This window comes from Calidris pugnax, unplaced genomic scaffold (assembly GCF_001431845.1).
Source record: "Calidris pugnax isolate Ruff unplaced genomic scaffold, ASM143184v1 scaffold114, whole genome shotgun sequence".
Taxonomy (NCBI): Eukaryota; Metazoa; Chordata; class Aves; order Charadriiformes; family Scolopacidae; genus Calidris; species Calidris pugnax.
The window spans coordinates 141948-149713 of record NW_015090891.1 but is presented as its reverse complement, the minus strand read 5'-3'; positions in this window follow the sequence as shown (position 1 = coordinate 149713).

Here is a 7766-nt window from a genome sequence, read left to right as displayed (position 1 = left end):
TTGCTCAAAGGTTCCTATCACAATGTTTCAGAAGGTGCAGTCTTACCTGGTTAAGAAGCCGTCACAGTGAAGGCTGGGGAGCCTGTAAGAGTGAAACATTCATTTCAGACACCTGAGGCCCATTGACCAAAACATAGAATCATAGAATCATAGAATCATTGAGGTTGGAAGAGACCCTTGGGATCATCGAGTCCAACCATCTACCCTACTCTACAAAGTCCTCCCCTACACCATATCCCTCAGTACCGCATCTAAATGTCCCTTAAACACATCCAGGGACGGTGACTCAACCACCTCCCTGGACATCCTTTAGGATCCCTTCTTGCTCCAACTGTCCCATCAGTCTCTGCCTCTCCCCCCCAAGCCCAGGGTAACCAAAGCCCAGAAGTATCTTAAAGAATCACAGAATGGTTTGGATTGGAAGGGACTTTAAAAATCATTGAGTTCCACCCCCACTGCCATGGGCAGGGACACCTCCCACCAGACCAGGTTGCTCAGTCCCATCCAGCCTGGCCTTGAACACCTCCAGGGACGGGACATCTTGAGGGACCCCAGGATGTGGCAGGAGTTATGAAATCCAAGCTCTTCAATCCAACTTCCCTCCAGAAAGCAGAGAGGTAAATGGATCGGCATCTAATTGTTTCAACCACCCGTGTTGTTTAATCACCAATTAGAGCTCATTTCTCATCTGCTAAGCTCAACCTATCGATTTCCAGTCAGGCACCCTTCTTGTTTACTGTAAAGATGTGCCTCCTCTCTGCTCAGAGAAAGCAGCCACGTGTGGGTCCCACTTGTGCCCCACGGCAACCGGGCAGCCCCACGAGCACCCTAGATGTCCACCCGAGGGAGCAGGACGTGTTTATGGGAGGCAGAGCTGCACGCCCACAGGTCTGTGAGCTCAGGGCTGGAGCTGGCTCAGAGCAAGCATCTGACTATGCAGATACTACAGCTGAAAGCAGCCCTTGGGTCCTGCCTGCAGAGCTCTCTGCTCACATCGGTTTTCAAACTTTTTCAGACTTTTCTTTGAATAATTTTACATAAGAGGTCGGTCGGGATGGCAGTTGAGGTAGGTATAGCTACATACCCCTTCATATATCCAGTATTCCTGGGGCTGAGACACCTCCCTGACAAAGTATGATTAAAACCACTGTCTCCACAAAACAGCTTCAGCAAAATAGTATTTCCTGACCCAAAAAAAAAAAAACTTTAAAAAATAAAAAGTGCATCCAGTAATGCTGAACAGTTCCACCAGCTCCTTCAAATAAGCAAAAGCATCAGTATCGGGAGCAGTGAATTGCAGTCAAAGGCATAACAGAAGCAGGGAAAAAAGCAGAGTGACAACGCAGCCCCCAAATGAAACGCAAAAAAAAAAAAAAGGTTTGCATTTATTGTCTGGCTATTTCTGTTTTGTATGCTAACCTCTATAAACCTATTGTTGTTACGAGACATCAAGTCATCTCAGCTGTGTACTGTACACTTCCCTGCTGCAGAGAACTGAATGGGTCATTCTTATCTCCCTTTTCCCAGTTTATATAGCTTACTGAGACTATGATAGCAAATTTTTAGCAAAAGGACGGTCTGTCATTTTGTGGAAAGAAATATCTAACAAAGCTATGCTTCTGCTAGTTTATCTGCATCTATCAGACCAATCTGATTACTTCTCAGCTTTCCTAAACTATTCGGAAGGAAACACTCTGTTAGAATTAGGAGTTATGATTATTATGTCCTTCTAATGTGCTTAACAAGACAAATCATTACAGAATTCAAACACTTTGGCAAACATATATTTCTGGCAGGGGAACGGACATTAACATGGCAGCAAAAGCAGTTTTTCATGCTCAGGAGACACTCTAGAGGGCTGTCCTGGAACAGAACTTTAGTTCTGGATGGGCTTAAGTCAGAGAAAACCAGCTGAAAGAAATAAAATGAACAAGAATGTGGGAGAAGAGACATTTCAACACCTCTCATGAAGAAATGGGAAAAAACAATGCAAACCTACCATCACAGATAGCTGCAGAGACAGAGGCTGATTAACAACAACAAAAAAAATACAGTATCTGATCCTGTATTTGGCTAGATGCTGCAAAGCCAAGTCCATTTATTTAGAAGAACAAGACGACAATGATACAATCTGTTTAGAACAAGAATGTAATTTTCAGTTGCATGTCCACTTTCAGCAAGTGCAGTTGCTGGGGGAAAAACAGGAATCGAATCACACTTGCTGCTAAATACATATTTAATTGCTTATGTTTTTTTTATATTTTGTTTTGCACCAGACTGTTTACTCTACTCATGATGATGTGGAATTAAGTGTTGCAAAGTTTTCTGCTTCCCTTCATCAGTCTTCAAGTGCCCCCTAGTGCATGTTTCCAGGAGGTATCCCAGCCCGACACAGCGGTGCCGGGGTCGAGCACAGAGAATATTCTGGCAGATTTTATTTTGCGGGGAAACATTTTGTTATTTCCCTCTGGCTGATTCCACCGAATTTTAGAGGCTGAAGTGTATTCTGCATCTCTGGGGACGTGGGTCAGTTAAGAGTGAATGCAGTAAGGTCCTAGATTGATGAAATGGAAGAAATACCAGTCCTTCCTAGCCTTCTAACTCGCACAGCTGTGACAAAGACCTTGTCACCGAGGCTGGAGCACTGTGGTGTCAGCTCTGGGCTCTGGCTCCCACCCACCAGGATGCTTCCAGGGGACACAGCAGGTCCAGCCCCTGCCCAGGGGCCATCGCCAGCCCTGCAGGGGGACACCCAGACCCCCTTTTCCCTCCTCCATAGGATGAGACCCTATGACTCTGTTTAGATTTAGGAAAAGAGAACTTAAGGAACAGATTTACCTCGTGTCTGAGGCTTTGGACCAGAGTGCCAGGGCTTGGTGTCCATCCATGGAGTTACAGCATCAGGGTAAGGAGCTCCAGCAACAGATCCTGCTGAAAACTGCAGTGATGTAACCACACAGACACGGGATTTCATATCATCGTAAGAGTTCACCGCACAGCTGTGACAAAGACCTTGTCACCGAGGCTGGAGCACTGTGGTGTCAGCTCTGGGCTCTGGCTCCCACCCACCAGGATGCTTCCAGGGGACACAGCAGGTCCAGCCCCTGCCCAGGGGCCATCGCCAGCCCTGCAGGGGGACACCCAGACCCCCTTTTCCCTCCTCCATAGGATGAGACCCTATGACTCTGTTTAGATTTAGGAAAAGAGAACTTAAGGAACAGATTTACCTCGTGTCTGAGGCTTTGGACCAGAGTGCCAGGGCTTGGTGTCCATCCATGGAGTTACAGCATCAGGGTAAGGAGCTCCAGCAACAGATCCTGCTGAAAACTGCAGTGATGTAACCACACAGACACGGGATTTCATATCATCGTAAGAGTTCACGTTTTCCTCAGGGGTGAAGAAAATCGCCAGTGCCCTGTAACACAGTGAAAGGAAGAGAAAAGAGGGATTAAACCATTTTTAATCACAAAAATTAGAGAGATGACTTATTCAAAAGCCTGTCAAGAATAACATGAAAAATCTGTAATTTCCTTAGCTTTTGGTTACTTGACTTTTGCTTGAACCTCAGACTTTTCCCTCTCTTCCAAAGCAGGGTTTGTCCAAAATGAGCTCTGCTTTTCACTCCCTGATAATCTTAACACTGCAGCGGTACAAAAAAGCTTGTTTCTCAGATGCTTGAATATTACTCCTGATGTACAGGGATCTACCTGTCTTTTGTGATATGTTGTGATAAGCTAATTTCTTCTGCAGAGCTTTCATGGAAAGAAATTGTGCTGCAGTATGGAAGACAAATGGAAACAAACTGTTACAATGTTTTCAGCTGCACAATAAATTAAAAAAAAAAAATTAAGAGAGTCCTTCAGTCATCACTATCGCATATAAACCCCAAAACTATTGAGGATCAATAAGTGTATCCAGCTGACAAATCTTGGTGACAAGATGTCCTTAGATTTAGGGCATCACCACCTGTGGTGTGGTTCCTAACTTCTTTCCCCATCCCTCCCCCACAGAAATCACTTCGATTTTACCTGGTTAAATATTTAGCATTTACACTGATGAGAAGAATATAAATTCCTCAACAGAAGACGTTGCACATGCACATCAAGAACATTTTAATTCCTCTCAGAGTTTTTTTTCTCTTTGGGATTAAAGCAGAGTTCATACTATGACTCTACATTTTGTGGTTTTATTAATTTGTGTCTAATTACTTAGAGAGCTATTTTGGCTTGATGTTATTCCTACTTGGGTTCTGTTAAAAGATCTTCAACAGCTGTTCCAGATCAGTGTAAGAATTGATTTCACATCCATTTTATCATCAGAATTAATGAAGAGAAAGAAGCATCTGACTTGCTGTGTGGTCCATGGCGAGTGGTTTTGTCTCTGCTTGAGTTTCTACATCAGTACTGCCTTCCCAGAAAGTTATCACAAATCACTTTTTTTTTTTTACATTCATACAGTTATAATCACATAAAAAGACTGCAGAGAAAATAACCAACCACATTCTTATATGTGTCTTATAGTGGCGTATTTAAAACTTGTCTAGTGCAGATTCCAAATATTTTAAAATGTCATCAGAACATAGATAATAGGACCCAAAAGATGATTAGTCCATCTGGTCAAACCAAGACAATAAGACTTTGTACTACAGGATTTGAAAACACCCTATCACGCCACAGCACGAAGCGTTAGGCAGTAATGAATTAATTTATTTACATTTGCCACAAGCAGCTTGTTCTCTCATTCTCTTCCCTGTAACCAAATTATATATGCAAAGCAGGATGTGGTAGGATTGTTTTTCCCTGTATAAACATATACATGCTGCTGTGTGCTTATATTAGAGAAGTCAAGGTCAAAAAAGTACACTTTCCATTTGAAGCAGCAACTCCCACTGCGGTTCCTATAGGAGACAATGAAGCAACCTCTGCTGAAACAGACCTTACTTTCATGCTGAAGAACAACGCTTGGCCAGAGACCCAAAGTGTCTGTGTCTGAAGGCTTTCTTATGAAACTTAGAATGATTGAATGGTTTGGTTTGGAAGGGACCAACACCTGGAGGGGTTCAAGGCCAGGCTGGATGGGGCTTTGGGCAACCCCGTCTAGTGGGAGGTGTCCCTGCCCAGGGCAGGGGGTTGGAACTGGATGGTCTTTAAGGTCCCTTCCAACCCAACCCATTCTATGATTTCCATTCAGCTATAGTTGTGCTTTCAGGGTCTACCTCTGGATCATTTTGATGGGAGTCGTATCACCTCACACAGCCAACCAATGCACTACGCTGGGCATTAAACCGCTCGTCCCTTAGCTCAGCTCTTTCTAGATATTGTCAGGTTGCATAATGCTGCTGCCAACTACACCATCCTAACGGATCTTTGTAACATCTCTATGTAAACTTTAAGTAGGTCTGGAAGAGAATTGAGCCACGCGAGAGATCAGTTAGCACATAGTGCTCTTGGTACTCATTTTATCTTGGGGCAAATACATACAAGTTCTGTATTTACAGCCAAAAATCTGAAGTGGACACATCAACAGAACAATCACAGACACAATTTCATTATCAAACTGAAATGCTAGAAATTAAGATGTGGAATGTACTTTTAATATACGTTCTGTTGTTCATACTCTAGCTCCAAACAAGAGCAGCAGCCTGCCCAGTGACCCTCAAGGACCACCTAAAGCTGAGGCTAACACTGGATCTCCATTTTGCAGCTCTTCTGTCAGTCACTTCCTTTCCAGCCACTGGTCTAAAAATTGCCTTTTTATCTGTGGACACTTTGACTTCAGAAAACCACTCCAGTAGTTTTACTTTAGAGCAACTGTGTCAGCTCCCCTCTTGCCTGAGCTATATCGTATTTTCCTCAGTCAGACCTACTTGACCCAATGCATCCAGTTCACTGGTTCTGGTGGCATCCTGTGCCTTTCCAATATGGCAACAAACAAATAAAATAATAATAAAAAAAAAAAAAATCAGACTCTGACAAATGGCAATCTTCTCAAAACAGAGAGAAGCTGGGACAGGATTTATGACAGACAGCACATCTCAAAATTTCATGTAAGAAAAGTTGAACGATGAACTTCTGTTTGCAAGTGGCGTGGGCCAATTTGTAGATGCTGTTCTCTAATTTCGCACATGCACACAAACAAATGAGGAAATAAAAAAAAAAAAAGGATGTTACATTTCTCTTCCAAAAGAAAAAACAGTTTAATCCTGGATTTGAAAGTTTTCTGGCTGCCCAGAGGCAGTGATAAAACCTAACATGTACCCTACCTGCCAATGTTTGTGTACAGATAACTCATCTAGAATCACAAGGGGTTTGGCTCTGTTTTAATCTAGCAACTGTTCCGGAGGATTTCCATCACGTTTACACAAATGCAAATGTTTTCCATGCATTGTTGCACACCAGCAACATTTTCCAATGTATTTCTCCAATAAATTTGTACAGAAGACCACAGCAGGAAATTCTACATGCCCCATTGGGCTAGCAATCATTAAATATACAACATCCTAATGAAAGGCAGTTTGCAGTACCAGCAAAGAACTTTTCACACACTGACAACCAGTTTCTCAGCTTTTGAAAGCCGCATAAAAAGGCTTCCAGCTGCCATACAATATTTGCAACCAAACAAAAACTAATCCTTGGCAAATGTCTTCGCAAAAAAATAACTACAGAGAATAATAAAGTGGTTAAAAATGGAGTCAACACCAACAGGAAAAACAAACATTAAAACAATACTTTTTAGCCCCTTTTCCCATTTCAAATTGATATGACTCACTCTTCCACGTCATCCTCCCACCTGTGCAAACTTTGAGGCAATATACCAATCCATTTCCAGTCCTTGCACGCAAACAGATATAATAACTACTGTCCTGGACACAGCCAGATCTCTCATATCTCAGCATCCAACAGTACACAGTCCCCAGTCAGTTCAGCAGAAGCCTAGCACAGGCTGAGAGTAGGATTTCAACATTAAGCTATGTTTTTTGGAAAAACATGGCCAATTCATGAGCGAATCTCCTTTCAAAAATGTGATCAAGACAGGGGTGTGCAGATTCCCAGGACTCTTGCCTCCCCTTCCCCCTTGGCCACGCGTAGATCACAGGGCAGCATGACCACGATTATGGATCTGGACACTAGTGAGAGTAGAAACCTTTCAAAAAATATTTCTATTTCATTCTTAGAATCATAGAATCATCTAGATTGGAAGGGACCTTCAAGATCACGTAGTCCAACCATCAACCTAACTGATAAAAAAACCATCACTAAACCATGTCCCCTAGCACCACGTCAACCCATCTTTTGAACACCTCCAGGGATGGTGCCTCAACCACTTCCCTGGGCAGCCCATTCCAAGGCTTGATAACCCTTTCAGTGTAAAAATCCTTCCTAATATCCAACCTGACCCCCAAACCTCTTTTTCGACTCCAGGAGCTAGTCAGCAAGGCAGAATATGGCATTAGCCCCCTCCGATACAGCCAGAGGAGGAGGAGGACCTGCACCCAGAGGAGGACAACCCAAGGGCAAAGGCTTGATAACCCTTTCAGTGTAAAAATCCTTCCTAATATCCAACCTGACCCCCAAACCTCTTTTTCGACTCCAGGAGCCAGTCAGCAAGGCAGACAATGGCATTAGCCCCCTCCGATACAGCCAGAGGAGGAGGAGGACCTGCACCCAGAGGAGGACAACCCAAGGGCAAGTGAGGCTGAATGGGGAGTATTTGGGGTTGCTATGGGTTGGGCCATCAGCAGGACAGCAAAGACCATGCTTGGCCGT